Source organism: Myodes glareolus, chromosome 14 (assembly GCF_982192425.1).
Source record: "Myodes glareolus chromosome 14, mMyoGla1.1, whole genome shotgun sequence".
In the NCBI taxonomy this organism is placed as follows: domain Eukaryota; kingdom Metazoa; phylum Chordata; class Mammalia; order Rodentia; family Cricetidae; genus Myodes; species Myodes glareolus.
In genome coordinates, this window is record NC_142039.1 from 49565153 (window position 1) to 49583101 (window position 17949).

At 42.8% G+C, this 17949-nt stretch overlaps 1 protein-coding gene across 1 annotated transcript in view; it reads left to right on the forward strand.

The window, feature by feature from the left end:
- Positions 1-17949, forward strand: part of LOC125396218 (uncharacterized) — a 157275-nt gene that overhangs the window by 119363 nt on the left and 19963 nt on the right. The gene's annotated exons all lie outside the window — the stretch shown is intronic.

Below are 17949 nucleotides of genomic sequence, written 5' to 3' on the forward strand. Positions count from 1 at the left end.
CTTTTCTGAATGGGGGCCGGGTCATTGAGGGTTTCTAAGACCTCCATAGAGATGGAGATAAATGTCCAGAGTCATAATGAAGTGGACTTACATGGGAGGGCTGCCTGCAGGGTGGGAGATCGCAACAGAGAGACAAGATAATCTCTGTGGATTGCTATGTCAGGAACACAAAGTGGCTCGAGGAAGCCTGACTCAAAAGTCTGTGAGAGGCACACAGCTGAGAAGCCAGCACACACAGATACCAAGAAGACACTCAGTAGTTTTGCGTGTCCAAGGACCAGAGACTAGAAGGCCTCAGATGGGCATTCAAGAGGAACCCTGAGATGAATCATTGGGGGGAAGGAGTGGGTGCTATTAATGCCATGGACAGACAAAAAACAGCATGGCAGGAGATATGAAAAGAGTTCAAGGCCCAACACCAAAGACAGGCAGCATGGCAGGGACTGTAAAGACAGGAAATCAGGGCCCACGTGGCTGAAGTGGGAGTCTCTTCCCATTTCTGAGGATGGGGGTGGTTGCATAGCAGGGTTTGTTCCTTCCCAGGAATTCCTGCAGGAGGCAGAAAAAGGATAGGAGCAAGGATGCACACTTTCTTTAATGTAAATTCATTTCCTTGAGAATCCCTGGCACCTGTAAGTCTGCTAGTTGGAGATTCGCAGGCAATGTCCTAGTAGGTGTTTTTAGTCTGTAAAAGGGGAAGGGTTGCTGCAGGTACTGTGACCTGAACGGCAGCTGAATTCTGATACTACAGTCTTACAGGGACTAGCAGAGTGGCCGCCCCTCATCCATTGTTTTTTTTTTTTTTCTTTGTAACTTCAGCCACCTATGGCTAACTGTGGTCCAAAAAGACCAAGATTTACCTTGATTATTAATATAATTATAATTTTTCTATTTGATGCTCATTGCTGTTCACACTTTTCAATACCCACTTTCTGAATTAAGCGCCAACCTTGGTTGTTTACACAGAAAATTATAGCTACAGAGGCTCTGGTCTTTCAGTGGTTCAGTCAACCGCTGGGGGGTCTTGGCATGTATCTCCTGTGGATGAAGGAGTGCTGCTTTAGATATATGCCCTACCTGCCAAGTAAGAGCTCCCCTGCCTTGCCTCTCCTCTCTCATGCTCCATCCCTCTGTAGGAGGATTTGTGAGGAGGAAGCAGCAATGGAAGCAGGAAGCTCAGAATCAAAGGAGGGAGACCCCCATCTTCCCTCAGGCCTTCAGGACAAAGCTGAGAGAGGGGAGGCTTCAAAGCTCAGAGCGTTTGCTCTGGAAAAGAAGGACTAAAACACAGTAATGGCTCAAGGAAGAGTGACCTGTGTGAGGGGAGGGACTGTGTCTGCTTAGTCTTGCTTTCCAGTGATCAGGCCACACGACAGGCCAGAGTGAATAGGCAGAAATTTTGGAAATAACATCCAGACTTCTAGGGTGTGGTTCTGTCTGTTTGTCTGTTTGTTTTAGAAGGGATCTTATTGTGTTGACTGTGGAGGCCTCGAAAATTTGCTGTCTTCCTACCTTACTGCCTCAGCCTCTGGAGTGCTAGATTTACACTACTTTGTCTGCCCACATAAGTTTTATATTAGACTCACAAGTAGTTGGGGGAAATATGGAGCAGAGCGTTGTTTTGACTTAAAAAAGGAAGGATCTGGGGATGGAAAGATGATTCAGTAGTTAAGAATATACACTGTCTTGTCAAAGGACCAGGGTTAAGTTGCTAGCACCTGCTTGGTATCTCACAACTGCCTGGGTCTCCAGTTCCAAAGCCCTCCTCTGACCTCTGAGGGCTCATGCTTGTATATGGTACAGTTATGCACACTCAGGTGCACACACATGCATATAAGGTACAATAAATAAAATTGACAATTTAAGAGTTCAATAAATAATGAAAACAAGAGTGACTTCCCCATCCATTGATGTGTGGTTGGGAGTGAGCTTACATAGGAGAGGGCGAAGAACAAAGGGAGGGGACAAATGACAAAGATATGGGGATTTCTTCAGGTGGATGAGGAGAGGCTCTGCTAATTGGTAGAAGGTGACCCAAACTGAGTGGCTTCTTTTGTCTTCAAAGTAAGGAGGGCTGTGTGGTGGGGTGATGAGTTTTGGTAAGTTAAGGTCACATGAAAGAACTTCTCTGGAGAGCAGAGGGTCCACCAGACTAGGGACCAAATAAGGGATAAGAAAACTCATGCTTGATCCAACCAAGGCTGAAAATCAAGAATTCATGGTAGCTCTCTTCTGCACCTTTGGGAATCTCCTCCAGCAGCTTGACTGCTTTTTAGAGGAGGTTGGGATGGGCTGCTGAAGTCCCATGCAGATAGTCTTTCTAGCAGTTTTTAAACTCTTGTCTTTCGCACAAGATCTCTACCTCCTTTCCCTATGCATCTTCTCTAATGACTTATTTTCTCCCTTCATTCTGTTCTCCCCTCCTCCCTCTCTTCTTTCCTATCTTCCTTTCTCCCTCATCTTCCTTCTTTACTTCCAGATCTGGGGATTGAACCCAAGGCCTTGTACATGCTAAGCAAGCCCTCTACCACTGAGGCACATCCCCAGCCCCATGACTCATTTTTCTTGATGCAAGTTGTCATTTGGTTGCTGGAGTGTTGTTTTTCTTCATTGTACCCCTCTCCTGTGATGTGACTGGAGAACTATACTCTTACATGAGGGCTAGCACCCCTCTTGGAACAGATTGTTTACGAGCATAACAAACTTATTCCTGCTGATTTTATCTTTAAAAATTAGTGATCTTAAAGTTTGGGGAACGTCTTTATGACCAAAGAGGTTGTAGAAAAGTTTAAGTTCCCTAGGGCAAGGGTCATCACACTTTATCCTGTGCCAGAGTCACATGGCACACAGTTGAACCTGCCAAGACACAGGTCACTGCATCTTGTTCTCAGAACTTCCCTTTCACTCAGTTTGAGATAGGAACAGGAGAATCATTTACCTATTTATTTGTGGGGGTCTATGTATGTGTGTGTGTGTGTGTGTGTGTGTACACATGCATGTGGGTAAACATGAATATGTGTATATGTACATATAGAGGTCAGAGGTTCATAACAGATATCTTCTTCATTTATTATATAAATTTTAAATGTTAACTTAATTTATTTCTATTGACAATATGTGCTGTCTGTATGATATGTATATATAATATATATGTATACATATATATATATATTGTATGTGTGTATGTGTGTGTGTGTGTGTGTGATGCCATGGTATGTGTCTGTGAGAAGATCTGGGGACAACTTTGTGGAGCTAGTTCTTTCCTTCCATATTTAGGTGAGTTACCAGAATTTGTGAGGCCTATGCCTTTACCCACTGGGCCACCTTGTCAATTTCTACCTTTTTTTTTGAGACAGGGTCTTTTGCTGAACAAGGAACTTACTGATTTAGCTAGGATAGCTGTTCAAAAGCTCCAGAGATTCTCCCGTTTCTCTGTTTCTCCAGACCTAATGTTGCAGGTATCTAGCATCGCATCTAGCTTTTACATAGGTATTGAAGATAGGAATTCGGGTCCTTACCTTGAGCAACAGGCACATTAGCAACTGAACCATCTCCTTAACTTGCAGGAATTTTAACTTCTTCCAAGTTTCTAGGTGATGCTGCCAGACTTGGTACCCTGCTTAGAGAACTACTATGTTGAAATAATGAGACAAATTATAACAAAGCTACATAATAATGACCAAGTTTTATAAAAAAGATGGAGGGAAATGCAGATTTGGGGTTTTAAAAGTGAGAAGGATCTCATTGAGTTGTGCCATCTCAACTTTTTCTATGCAAAGGCAGGTGAGAAACTGCTATTGGGTTTTTGTTGGTGTCTTTAGGTCAATATTACATATTTTAGTAGTTGCCAAAAAAAGAAATATAATTTTCAGTAACCAAATAAACCAAAAATTTTAGAGTTAGGTATATTAGACCAGTGTGTGTGTGTGTGTGTGTGTGTGTGTGTGTGTGTGTGTGTTATAGAAGTTGAGAAATGAGCTTGTGTCAGTAACTTTTATATCACTATAATGAAAATTACTCAAAGAAGTTAACTCAAAAGTGGGAAGTTTTGTTTTGACCCAGTCCATGACGAAGTTGCCCCTTTGCTTTGGCCCTTTTTGAGGCAGCATCATGGCAACGGAGAGAGAGAGAATAAACCCACCTGTTCATAAACTAGGAAGTAAGGAAGAGGAGGTTAGTGTGATGGTGTTTTGTTTATGATATAACAAATAAAACGTACCTGAAGGTCAGAGTGCATATCTAGACACAGTAGTCAGCCATACAGGCAGTGGGTACACATACCTTTAATCCAAGCAGCCACACTAGTTAGCCATAGAGGCCAGGCGGTGGTAGTGCACGCCTTTAGTATGAGCACTAGAGAGAAATATAAGGCGCATGACACAGGAACTCACTCTCTTTTCAGTCTAAAGATTTAGTAGAGGTAAGAGCTCTCTAGCAGCTTGGTTGCTTTGCTTCTCTGATCTTCAGGTTGAACCCCAGTATCTGTCTCTGGGTTTTTATTATTCATGTTACAAACTAGGAATGTGTAATTCCTCTTATAGGCATATTCTCAATGACCTGAGCACCTACCTGTCTTGAGGTTCTACATGTCCAGAGCCCACAATACCTTTTGCTGCATCCTGTAAGTCTTGTTTTTGGAAACCTGAGTAGGGTAGCAGGGAATGAAGAAAGGACAGACCTATGGAAAGAAAAGCCGGGATCCGGTGGGCTACACTTACTCTGATGGAGAGCACCGACTGCAACAGCAAGCCAGGACTTCAGTGAGTTTGTTTCATTCACCTGAGCGGAGGAGGCAGACTTATGGCTTACAGCTGAATACAGCAAGCAGCTTAACTAATCAGATTAGGGAGTCTCTCTATAGAAGATCAGTCTCAGGCTGTAGTGATTGGAGAGAAGGAAGCTGTGGTTGATATTTTCTGTCCACACTGGCAACATTTGCACTTGGACCAGAAGAAGGCTTTGCTATCCCTGTGAGCCTCCCCCACACGTTCACTCCTCACAACCTCCTCATGGTACCACCCTGGGAACAGAGTCTTTAACCCCTGGACACAAACATGGGAGAACTTACCATATTTAAACTATAGAAAAGCTTATATTGGATAGTCAAAAACTGCTAAGTAATCATTATCTTTGTATTAATAAAAAGATAGTTATGATCATGAATGGTCAAAACACATTCCATTTTTCAAAACCAATGAAGGGGAATTTTTATGTTAATGGTCTCAAGAGATCTGAAGAAGCTAGAGAAATGACTTGACAACAATTTTCTTAAAAACTGCCCAATTTTATCTTTTGTTCCCAACACTCATACCTGCCATCATGTCTAATCTAAGATAGTCTGGCTTTCTTGGCCAAATAAGTGAAATTTGTACTCCAGAAGGAAATTAGAGTACAAACAAGAAAACTGAGCAATAGGAATTAGTTTTTGGTGGACTAGTTAATGTCTAAGCATACTGATGTATTTTGACAATTTTAAAATGTAATTAAAGAATTAATAAGACTCACTAAATCTTTGGAAAATTCACTTAATTTGAAAATAGAAATAAATGTTCAGATAAACAGAAATTGAAATTTGTTAAATTCATAACTGTTGTTAATATTCCCAGCACAGGGTCTTGGGCATGGGAGGGAGTTCCACTCCATACCTTACAGTTTTATGTTTTAATGGTGACTTAATAATTTTCCTTTAACATTAAGGTTTAGGAAAACAGCATAAATACTCAGAGAAACTTAAGTTTCTTGAAAGCAATGGTCAGTAAAATGTAGACACCTGATGAACATACTTCCTCTGTGCACGTGATAATGACACTGACGATTCAGTACTGTACATACGGGCCAGGTGAGGGCCCAAGTGATCTAACAGAGAGAAAGATCGTGTCTATTGAACATCGGACATGTTTTCCTTGAGAGATTCCCTTTTTCGTTGATAACTTTCTACTTGTGTAATCTCCATGGAAGTTCTGCTGGTTCCCTAATCCTTTTTGGCTTCTAAAAGAGACACGATGGTTTATTACCTGTGACCATTCTTTAATTCCACAAGAGAACAAACGAACTACGGATCCACTTTAGTCTTGGAAATGTGTTTGGCCAAAAGGAGGCTTGCTGGCTGTGTGCCAGTAATTGGCTTTAGGGACCTTGTTTAGGCAATTTGCTCAATTTTATAAAATTGACTTGGGCTGGAGAGATGGTTCAGGGTTAAGAGCACTTGCTGCTCTTCCAGGGGACCCTGGTTAAGTTCCCAGCACTTTTATCAGAAGCTCACAATGGTCTCTAGCTACAGTTTCAGGTACCTCTTCTGGTCTCGGCAGGTACCAGGCAGCATGTGGTACTTATATAGACAAAGAGGTACATATATACATAAAATAAAAATAAATCTTTTTTTTAATTGCCTCAACTTTAGTCTGGGGATAGAGTTTATGAAAGGCAAGCTCAAGGAAGGCCTAGGATTCCTGAGAGGCCGTGGTGTGAGCAAAGACGAGAAAGAACCTGTCCTGAGTGTTTACTAATCTGATCAACTGTATCAAGCCACTGAATCGAAAGTCATTTTGGGAAGCCACTTGGCAGGCAACTCTAGAATCTCCTGGCTCAGAAAACTAGCAGGTAAATGGTGATTTTAACCCAAGTTTTATTTTCTTCTTTCTCTTTTTCTTTTTTCCCTCCCCTCTCTTGCCTCCTTTCATTTTTGGCTATTGAAGATTTATGCCGTTCAGCACTCACAGAGGATGTTTTCATAGGCTCTAATGAGGTCCCAGCAGTTTTTAACAATAACAGGACATTACTGCTCCTAAGATATATTATGTGTTTTTCCTCATCTTTCTCCCTTGAATGAAATGTAGAGAAGTATGCTAACTCCCAATTCCCATTCCTTTACTATGACAAATGACCCAGTTACTTAATAAGGCTAACTACCTTGCTGCGATTTTTATACAGTCGTTTAAATAGCATCTCAAGAAGAGCACACTTCCCACGTGCTTTCTGTTGGATTACCTGAGTTCGCATGAACAGCTGTTTCTCTGTGGCTGTCCTGTCTAAGGCCACCCTTGCCACTTCTGCGTCCTAGGGATGGTTGAGCAGAACTTGCTGATCCTTTTGAGAGATGCGCCTGAGAATGTGCCAAGTCTTGGTCCATTTTGTTTTACTATCACAAAATACCCGACACTGGGCCATTAATAAGGAGACAAGGTCTCACTGGCTCAGAGGGTGCCCTGGGTGTGCTGCAACACAGTGGCTGGACAGGTGCATGAAGGAGGCATGGGCAGGTGGGGAAACGAGATTATGAAAGTTGAATTTGACTTTTAACAATTCATATTGATAAAGTAACCCAGTCCCACAAGACCTGACTCATTCCCCCCCACCCCAAAAGCTTTGATCCCTTCCCAAAGAGAGGTTCAGGAAGTCACCTTCAGAGATGCTCAATAGCACCACAATGGGGGCCAGTCTTCCAGTCTATCAGCTTTTGGAGAACAAACAACAGTGCCAATGTCCTTCCACTTCTTGGGTTTTGGGAGTTGTCCCCAGTGTCACCCGTGGCTTCAATTCCATGGGACATATGCACTTGCAACAGAGACTCCCTCCCTCCTCTGAGCTGTCTGGGAAAACCAACCTTCTCTACTCACTGTGATGCAAGCCTTAACTGCAGAGGTTTTTTCTTTCTTTCTTTTTTTTTTTTTTTTTGAAAAACACTTTCAACAAGAAAGTGTCTCCGCCTTGCGTGACTTAACTTGGGCAGTCCCGGCATTTGTGCTTCTGTGGTGACTGTTTTTGGAGCCAAGTCTAGAGGTATTTTTTTTCTTCTTAAAGGTCAGACAGATTAGACAGAAGCAAGAAAGGAAAGGAACCAAGACGTGGTCCACAATGTAACAGAGAGATTCCAAAGAAATCAGGCATTTTCCTCTGAGGAACACAGACTGTAGGGAAAGCTTTGCAGGGGCAGGTTGGGGTGGGGTGGGGGTTGGGCAATTCCATTCAGGAAAGCTCACAGCCTGTATTAGTGTGTTCTATTTCGGTTCTGGGCTAGCTTCGGAGCTTTGGATCTGTGGCTTTCACTCTGCCCTGAAATTAACATGTTATAAATGGACGGGTTGCGTCTCCCACCCAGCAAAGGAACAAGCTTGAAAAACCATTCTGGGAAATGTGCTGAATCATTTGTTCCAGGCACAGAAAGTCACCATGCTCTGAGGGATGGATCATTTTGGGACAAGCACCCTCGTTCTATGGCTTTCACCTCACTGCTCATGTTATTTGGGTTTGGTTTCTACTAATAAAGTCTCTGGAGAGACTGTCTGGAGGCAGCTTTTAAAAGGCCATCCCTTTCTGGATTCCTCTGGGACAGAAACCTCAGAGCTATTTGATCTGTCTGTGATAGCTATGTTTTCTGGGCAACCACTTTTACTCTTTGCATGTGTGTATGTACACACACACACACAAACACAAACACACAGAGACACAGACACACAGAGAGACACACACAAAGAGAGTCACAAACAGACACATACACACGTACACAGACACAGAGACACACATACATACACACACATACACATATAGACACACACAAACACTCATACAGACACATACACAGATACACACAGACACACAGACACACAGACACACAGACACACAGACACACACACACACACACACACACACACACAAATGTATGCTGATGAGTTCCAGGGGAGCTGATGCTATGTGTTGGATGCTGTGTGCTCTGTAGAGGTCTGATGCCAGTTCTGTGCAGTAGATGCTCTTTGGGCTGTTTCACAGTCTGGCTCTGGAGTCCCATTCTAGATGTGGCCCATTACACCCTCGGGTAGAAGGGCGGTGCTGATGAGGCTGTGGGTAGTTCCAGGTCCTGGGTGCTCGACTTCGTCCAGCCAGCCTTTCATCCTTTCACTTTTTCCAAATGAACAGCCTGTCCAAAAAAGGGATCAAATGGAAAACTTTATAAATACTCTAAATGATGGAAACAGGAAGTGGAATAAAAATGATGTAGCTATTCACAGAAACCATACTGTCATTTTTTTTTTCTCTGTAAATATATACCGTTCATTCCAGAAAGGGCTGTGCCTAAAGAAGGAAAGGCACAGTCACAGTGACTTGGTGGCTGCTCAGGAAAGCTGCCTTGGGTGAGTGGAACTTCTCAGGGAGGTGTAGTTGGGACTTAACTTCAGGGCCAGGGAAACTTCTGGGGAAAGAAAAACAGCATCGTTTTCTGCATCAGAGATGTAAAGCGATGCCTTGTGGAATAACAGCTGAGACCATTTTCTGTGGCTACCACAAAATGCTCTAGACCAGGTCTTATTTTATTTTATTTTATTTTATTTTAGCTTTTATTGATTCTTTGTGGCTTTCACATCATGCATCCTGATCCTACTTACCTCCCTGTCCCTTAACATCCATCCACCCTCTGCCCTTGCAACCTCCCCCACCCCGAAGCAAAGCCAAATTTAAAAGAAAACCCCAAACCAAACCAAATGAAAACAAACAGAAAAGGGAGAAGCAACTTGTCATGGAGGCTGCAGTGTGGCCTGTTGAGTCACACAGCTGACCCTTTAGTCCATTCATCTTTACTTGCAAATGTGCATTGCAGGAGCCATCATCCAGTCATTGTCTGGCTCAAGGTCTCCGACTTCAGCTTAGCCACTGCCACTGATAATGGGTTCTCCTCTTGGATATCCTGTTGCTGACCCATGTCATGTCGATCCTGCTGCTTTGAATCTGTGGGTTGGTTCCCTACACATGTTCCAGTGGTTCATAGATGAGGTGGATGTTGGGGCGGGCCAACTCAGAGCCCTGGTGCTGGGCCTGGGTGGTAGCTGGGTTGGTCAGCCAGTCAACTTTCACTCATCCTCACTACCCCAGTGAGCTCTCCAACATTGCCTTGCCTAGCTCAGCTTGTACCAAGGAGTGGGCCAGTTCTGCTCTCAGGTCTGCAGATCTGGGTCACCCACACTCACAACACCAGGACCAGCTCTACTATTTTGCCCAGGTGAGGAGCAGGGTTCTTTCTCCCAATTGCTGTGGGGTCAAATGAGGTGGGGGGTTAGCCCCTCTGCTCTCACACTCTATGTGATGGCTCACCTGTCTCCCGTCTCCTCCCCCCAAGCAGGGTTAGTTCCCAGTGTGCTGCCCAGGGCCCTGTTCTCCTCTGTGTTGCAGGTGGTGAGGGGCAGGGTTAGTTGTCTCCCCCCCTCCTTTTGCTCTCTTTTTTCCCTAAATCTTTTCTTATTTTACATACCAATCCCAGTTCCCACTCCCTCTCCTCCTCCTGCTCCACCCACGATTACCCCTCTTTTCCCCCCATGCACTCCTCAGAGAGGGTAAGGCTTCCCATGGGGAGTCAACCAAGTCTGGGACATTACTTTGAGGCAGGACCAAGGTCCTTCCTCCTATACCTAGGCTGAGCAAGGTATCCCTCCATAGAAAATGGGCTCCAAAAAGCCAGTTCAAGCACTAGGGTTAAATCCTGGTCCCCCTGCCAGTGGCCCCACAGACTACCCAAGCCACACAACTGTCACCCACATCTAGAGGGCCTACTTTGGTCCTATGCTGGTTCCCCTACTGTCAGTCCAGAGTAAGTGAGCGCCCATGAGCTCAGGTCAGCTGCTTCTGTGGGTATCTCCATCATGGTCTTGACCCCTTTGTTCATATTATAGCTCCTCCGTCTCTTCGATTGGACTCTGGGAGCTCAGTTCAGTGCTTAGCTGTAGACCTCTGCTCTTGCTTCCATCACTTGCTGGATGAAGGTTCTATGATGACAATTATGCTAATCATCAATCTGATTACAGGAGAAAGGCTGGTTCAGGCACCCTCTCCACTATTGCTTAGGGTCTTAGCTGGGTTCATCCTTGCTGTGGGACAACGGTCTTATATTCTGTAAAGGTTTGTCAGTTGTATTGCTTTAATAAAATGCTGATTGGTCAGGAGCTAGGCAGGAAGTATAGGAGGGGAAACCAGACCAGGAAAATTCTGGGAAGAGGAAAGGCTCAGTCTGCAGTCGTCACCCAGACACAGAGGAAGTAAGATGAGAATGCCTCACTGATAAAAGGTTCCAAGCCACGTGGCTAACACAGACAAAAATTATGGGCTAATTTAAGATGTGAGGATTAGTTATTAAGAAGCCTGAGCTAATAGGCCAACTAGTTTATGATTAATGTAGACCTGCAGAAACAAAAACAAAAAGTTCACAAATGGTGCCAACATGGATAACTACATCCACATAAAACCTGAGAGAGCTTGGGAAGTAATTCTACACAAAAGAACAGAGTTAAGCATGGCTTCTTGGTAGCAGCATTTTCTCAGGTGAGCTTTGTTTGTTAGAGGCAAGCACATCTCACTCAAGAGAGGCTTCCTGACTCAGCTCTAGCTGCAAAACCTTGCATCTCTTTTAAGAGGCCTTGCCACAAAACACTTAAATGGTGTTTATGAATAGCCAAGAGCATGCTTCTTGGTGGTGGCAAGGACCTTGAAACTCCATAGAGTTGTGACAATAAGCATGGCTCTGGCTGGTACCTCTGTGATGAGGCTAGACTCTCAGAAAGCTAAGGAATGGGGTGGTTCCAGCTGTCAAAGTCACAGCTTTAATCCTAGCCATATTGCTTAGCAAATTAAAGATTCATGTGGTCAGAAAAAGAGAGATATACAGTAGAGATAGATTCAGATGAAGAAGACCTCTAAATGGCTTATAGAGTGTTTAAAAGCATATGAAGGCTTGGGAGAGAAAAGAAAAAGGATAAAGTCCTTAAAATAAAAAAGAAAGAAAGAGACTAGTTGGGTGTGGTGGCATACACCTTTAATCCCAGCACTTGGGAGGCATAGACAGGCATATCTCTGTGAGTTCAAGGACAACTTGGTCTACAGAGTGAGTTCCAGAACAGCTAAAGATGCACAGAGAAACCTAGTCTCAAAAAAAATTAAAAATAAAAATAAAAGAAATAGATTTTTAAAAAAGCCACATGAAGATGGAAAATACACAGATAGCCTGGATATTGTATGTTATTGTGTTGTCTTTATGTTGTTTGATGGCTGAGGAAGGACCAAAAGCTGCTAAAAGGCATTGGATTATAAATGCTGCTGGATTAATCTAACATATGTATTTTGAAAATGCCTTGACTTCAAAATTTAAGTTAAAAGATATGTTACTTTGGAGAAGAGGTTTTGATTTTTTTTTCCACAGGAAGTGAGAGGCTGTGGATTCATTCTGGTTTAAGAAAAATTGGATTTGATGAAGGAAGACACACTAAGAAATCTCCAGTAGGAATGGATGGCCTAAATGCCTGAGTTTTCTACATTCAGAACAGCTCAAGACTGCTGGCTGAGATGATCAAGCCTCACAGAATATTCCAGTCAGGACTTGACCATAATCTTAAATTTTCTTTAGGTCCCCATAAAATTATCAGCACCCCCAATCAGCAGGAAATAACCTAGAAAACTATGCCCACACTCCCAAAAAATAGATTATGGATGTTTTCTTTGTTTAGATTGGTTTAGAAGTTGTTGTGAATAATGGTCAGTAGAAAGGCTAAATAAAAGAGATTAGATTGAGAATTCTTGTCTTGAAGAAAAAATGGGGGAGTGCTGTGGGACAATGGTCTTATATACTAAAAAGATTTATCAGTTGTGTTGCTTTAATAAAATGCTGATTGGCCAGGAGCCAGGCAGGAAGTATAGGAGGGGAAACAAGAACAGGAGAATTCTGGGAAGAGGAAAGCCTCAGTCTGCAGTTGTCATCCAGACACATAGGAAGCAAGATGAGAAAGCCTCACTGATAAAAGGTACCAAGTCACGTGGCTAGCACAGACAAGAATTATGGGCTAATTTAAGATGTAAGAATTAGTTATTAAGAAGCCTTAGCTTCTTAATGTAGACCTCTGTGTATTTCTTTGGGACTGAATGGCTGCAGGACTGTGCAGGACAGAAACCTCTGTCAATCCATCCTTATGAACTTCTGGGAATTTCCTTAGTTTTTCACTAGCCCTATAATGACTCCCTCAAACAAGATATCTCTTTTCTTCTTCTCCCACTCCATTCTTTCCCCATCTAGACCATTCCATTCCCTCACGTTCTCCTCCTTCCTCCTCTTCTCCCCTCCCCCTCCTCTTCCACTGTTCCTTCTCCCCCACTCCATGCTCCCTGGACTGGCTCACTCACCTGCTGCTTCATGGGTGGTAATGGGTGTGGGGGGATGACATCTTTCTCTCACCCATGACACCACATGGTAGATTAGGTGGGGGCAGTGTACCAGTTCTTTATAAAGGAAGAAAGTTCATTTGCTCATAGTTCTGTATTAGGTTGGGAAAAACTTTTCCCTCCAAATCTCTATCCACTTGGTGTTCAGTCTGTTGTAAAATGTTCCAACTGGAATATACATGAAGAAAAATGGCCTCATAGAGATATATAGTTGTAAAAGGGAGTATTTAAGTGTCTTTTGGATGGTCATAAACATTTTCCTTGACCCAACATAATTTTAGAAAAACTTTGAATAGAGATGCCATGCCTGGTAGTTGATGCAGATTCCAGAAGCCATGGAATATTCAAAGAATAAAAACTTCATGGGTGGGATATCACCCTAGGAGTTGTTAGACAGAATGACCGTACTCCATACAGGTTATGATAATTGTCTTTGGTTGCTCATCAAAACTGGATAAGAAGGTCCTTCCAATCACTGAAGATACTGCATACTTTAGTTGCAGAAAAACAAGAAACCATGCTGGAACTAAACTGAAAGCTTCCTCTGTGTTGGCTACCCTTCGCAGTGCCAGAAGTGGCTATGCAGGCAGCTGGGAGAGAAATGTCAACAATCAGCTTACCCAGCCTTAGACCTTGCTTGCTACAACACCAAATTGTCAGGCAAAATGTGCTTCTCAGTGCAATAGTGGCATAACTGTCAAGGGACGGTACCCAACTGATATGATTGAGTTTGAGCTAGGAAGGAGTTCATATCTGGTACTGTGAACTTCATCAAAGGTCTGTGACTGAGGAAATCATGGGTGATTGTGCTGAACCTAATACTCTTGTTTTGCTAAATGGACACCTTTCCTGCTAAATACTTACATTCATCTCCATAGACTAATACTGTCCTCAGTCTTAGTCAAATAAACTTTTGTTTGTAGCAAACAGTAGCTAATGTAGAGATTTGTGACTGGTGAGGATGCTGAAAACAAGTGACTGCCAAGTGCTTGTCCCTAACTGGAACATTCACGTCACCCACTTCAAGGCTCAAGGAACACTGTAGAAGAAAAGGTGGGAAAAATGTAAGAGCCCAATGGTGGGAAGGAGGGTCATGAAATTCTGTCTTCTGGGAATGTCATGACTGTGACACCCAAGAACTTATAACAACTGTGGTTGCCTGCATAAGACCTGAGCAAGACTGAGCCTATAAAGAGTCAGTCATACAGGTGGTCCTACCCCACCCTTCCTGGGGTACTGGGGGAATAGGTAATCATTGCTTTCAGTGATGTTGCTACAAGTGAGTTATTCAAGCTCTAGTGAATACCTTTATAGCCGTGCCTAAGCAGGTGGTTCTGGCCAAAACCAGCAGATCACATCACAAAAGTAAAACTAAAAAGACATGAAAATTGGTGGAATGGAGGACTTGTGGGAGAGTTGTGGTGGGGGGAGAGGAGAAGAAAGAGGGAAGGTATCAGTATGACCAAAGAATACTATTTATATGAACAAACTATTAAATGGATCAATTAAGACAATACACAAATGATACCTTTTGTTTGTTTTGATGCAAGATAATACTATATTTATTCCCAGGCTAGCCTCAAACTCACAGCAGTTTTCCTGCCTCTGCCTCTCAAGGGCTAAGATTGCAAGCATGTGCCACCATGCCTAACACAAACGATAATTCTTCAAAGGTTATTAGCAAAGTTGAATCTAAAGCAACATTTGGTATTTTGCTATATTGCTCTGGCCTGCATGTCTGGTGGTAGTAGCCACATAGGAGTCAGTAATAATACTTACTGGTTACTCTGAAACTGTTTAATAGTGCTTTTCACACTTTGAAGATGCTGAATGTTTCCCTTACAAAACTAAAATGTCATATTCCTCAGTATCCCTCAATATCATTGCCAATCTCTTTATAAAAATTTCTCAGATTTCAGTTGGCCATGGTGGCTCATCCCTGTAGATCCTAGTACTCAGGAGGTTGAGACGGAAGGATAGTCATGGGTTTGAAGCCAGTTGAGCCACACAATGAGCTCCAGACTATTTTGGGCAAAAAGTGAGGTACTATCTAAAAAAAAATCAAAGAATAAGAATAAAAAAAACTAAGCTGTCAGACCTCTTGAGCTTATGGTGGTGGACATAAGTTTTTCAAAATTCTAAGTTTTTTTCAAAGGATCATATTCAATCACTGCACACAAAATTGATAGTGCTTTGCCTTGAAGTGACAGGTCCCCTTCACTCATTTCAAGATAATTTCTGCCATGTATTCAAGTCTAATAACCACTAGACATTGGGTGCAATCAATCATTTCTCTACTTTGAAACTGACTTGTTGCTTTTTACAGGGTATCTTTCTCTCCTGGTTTTCTTTCCTCTTGCTGACCACAGTTTTAAAGCTTTGTTGACTACTTATGCACTTTTGTGGGCATGCTCTGGTTTGTGATCCTGGGTCCCCAGTGTCTCTAGATACTTAGGTGATGGCCCCAGTTTGATATATTGTTGATGCTACCTGCAGCTGGATCTTTCTGTCTCAATCTCTCCACCTCTCTCAAATTAGCTAATAAACTCCAGCAACTTGGGGAATAGCTCCATTTGGAAATCATATAGTTGTTTTCAACCAAAGGTGAGCACAGCAGAATTCCTGATGGCATCTCCCCAGTCAGTTCCTTCCTAATGTCAGTAAATAACTGACAACTGACAACATCAAAGCCTAGATTTTAAAGTAACTTTTGGATATGTGAACGGTGTGTGTGTGTGTGTGTGTGTGTGTGTGTGTGTGTGCGTGTGTTAAATCTGTGTGGCACAAGCATGTGAGTATGTGGATATTTGAGCCCATATATGCACAGGGAGGCCAAAGCTTGACATAGGGCATCTTCCTTAGGACTTTTGACTTTACTGCTTTGAGAAAGAATTTTCTATTTTGCCTGAAACTCTCATTTTAGACTAAGTTTACTAACTAGAGCACTCTTAGGTTCAGTCTCTTTGTGTTCCATACTGCCAGTGGTAGGGTTGCAGGCATGCCCAGCCATGCTCAGCTTTTCTGTGGATGCTAGAGATTTGAATTTGGATCCTCATGCTTACACAGCAAGCACTTACTGAGCCATCTCCCCAATGCCTAAAATTATTTAAATTTTTTTTTTACCTCTTATCTGTACTTCACAACCAAAAGTACCAGTGGGCTGTATATTCTAAATCCATCTTGAATCACATCTCTGTTCATGAAGCTCAGGGCCCTTGTTCTTGGCCAGGATGTCTTCAGGAGAGAAAACAAAAAAATTGGATATCTAGTAGCAATCTCTTTCATAGGCATCTCCAACATGATTATTTTACAGTGTGGTCCTTGGTGTTGTGCCATCAACTTAGGAAGTCTTATAAAAGAAGGTCTTTTGTAAGTAGGAGCCCCAGGAACTTAAGACGGTCTGTGGTAAAGGCACATGCTACGTCTTCTTGAGGAATCTGAGGAGATGTTTCTGTTCCAGATAATGGGAGGAGTGATGTGTACATTGGTGTTGTGTTCTTTGGTCATAAGTAGGATTGCCAAGTAGTTTATCATCTAAAGCTGAGATGCTCTGAGGAATGAAAGGGTGCTCTCTCCATCTTCATACTGGGGCAGTCGGAAGCAAACAAAGGCGCATGTCCATCCTAGCTAGTATAGAGGAGTCCACTGTAGCTGAATGCATGGGAAAGTTGGGCTTTGCCGAGAGGATGAGGGCATCACAACCATAAAGGCAAGACTTCAGCCATAAGTCAGTAAAAGTTGGGTCTGGGAGCCAAGAGTGTCCTCTGTGTTCTTGCTGAGTCGGCCCCTCCTTACAGGCCAACTTGCCTTTCCTCAGCTCACATGGTTCTGCTCAGTTCCAGAGGTTATATCAGGTTAAACCAGAATACCACCATTCCGCCTTCAGTTTATTAGCATTCTTTAGTTTATAAGCCCACATTTACAACACTTATTAAAACAATATTGAGAGCCACTTGATGTTTCAGTGACACATATCAGAAATCCAAGTCTGGATAGCTAGTTACATAAGCATTCACTGCAGACTATAAATTTACCTGTTGATTTGATTGTGCAGAATTCATAGGATTCTTACTTACGTTGAGAATGTTTAACATCTTGACCATTGATCATGGCCTTAATCATCAATGTAAAAATAGTATCCACCTGAAAGGGTGGGAGTGAACTTCATGGATGGAGGAAGATAGGGTAACTGGCCAGATGTGGTTATTGCGGAGGTCCTATTTTCCAAAAAGACTAAGAAGCATGAGTTTGTAACGGCCGTGGGTGCCATGTTCCTTAGTAACATTCGGTAGATTGAGAAGGCATAATAAAGAAAAGAGACAATCAGAGTGGTGAGTGGGATTAGCATAGTTGGGGACAGCAAGGTTCTTATGGCCAGAGGCTGACAATAGAACAGAACGGTCAGCACACAGGAGAGGATGGTGTGCCTGGGTAGGGGTAGGAGTAGGAGAGCAGAAAGTTGTTTACACACGGGGAGTTTGCATTTTACATAGTAAAGGGGAGGGGCGTTTTGAATGTCAGTCAGTAGAATCTCATTTAACAAGCATACAATGTGTTAGGAAGAATTAATGCCAATAAAAGTTTCCTAAAGGAAGCAGGTCTGGGACTGCCTTGGGGAGGCCAACTCTGTCCCTCTAGAGGTCACACAGGAGTCTGGGTTTAAAAGAGTGAGCTTCCACCCCCCCCCCCTTTTTTTTTTTTTTCTTAAATCAGTTTGCTTGAAGATAGAGCTCTGGAGTGAAAAAACAAATTTGAGAA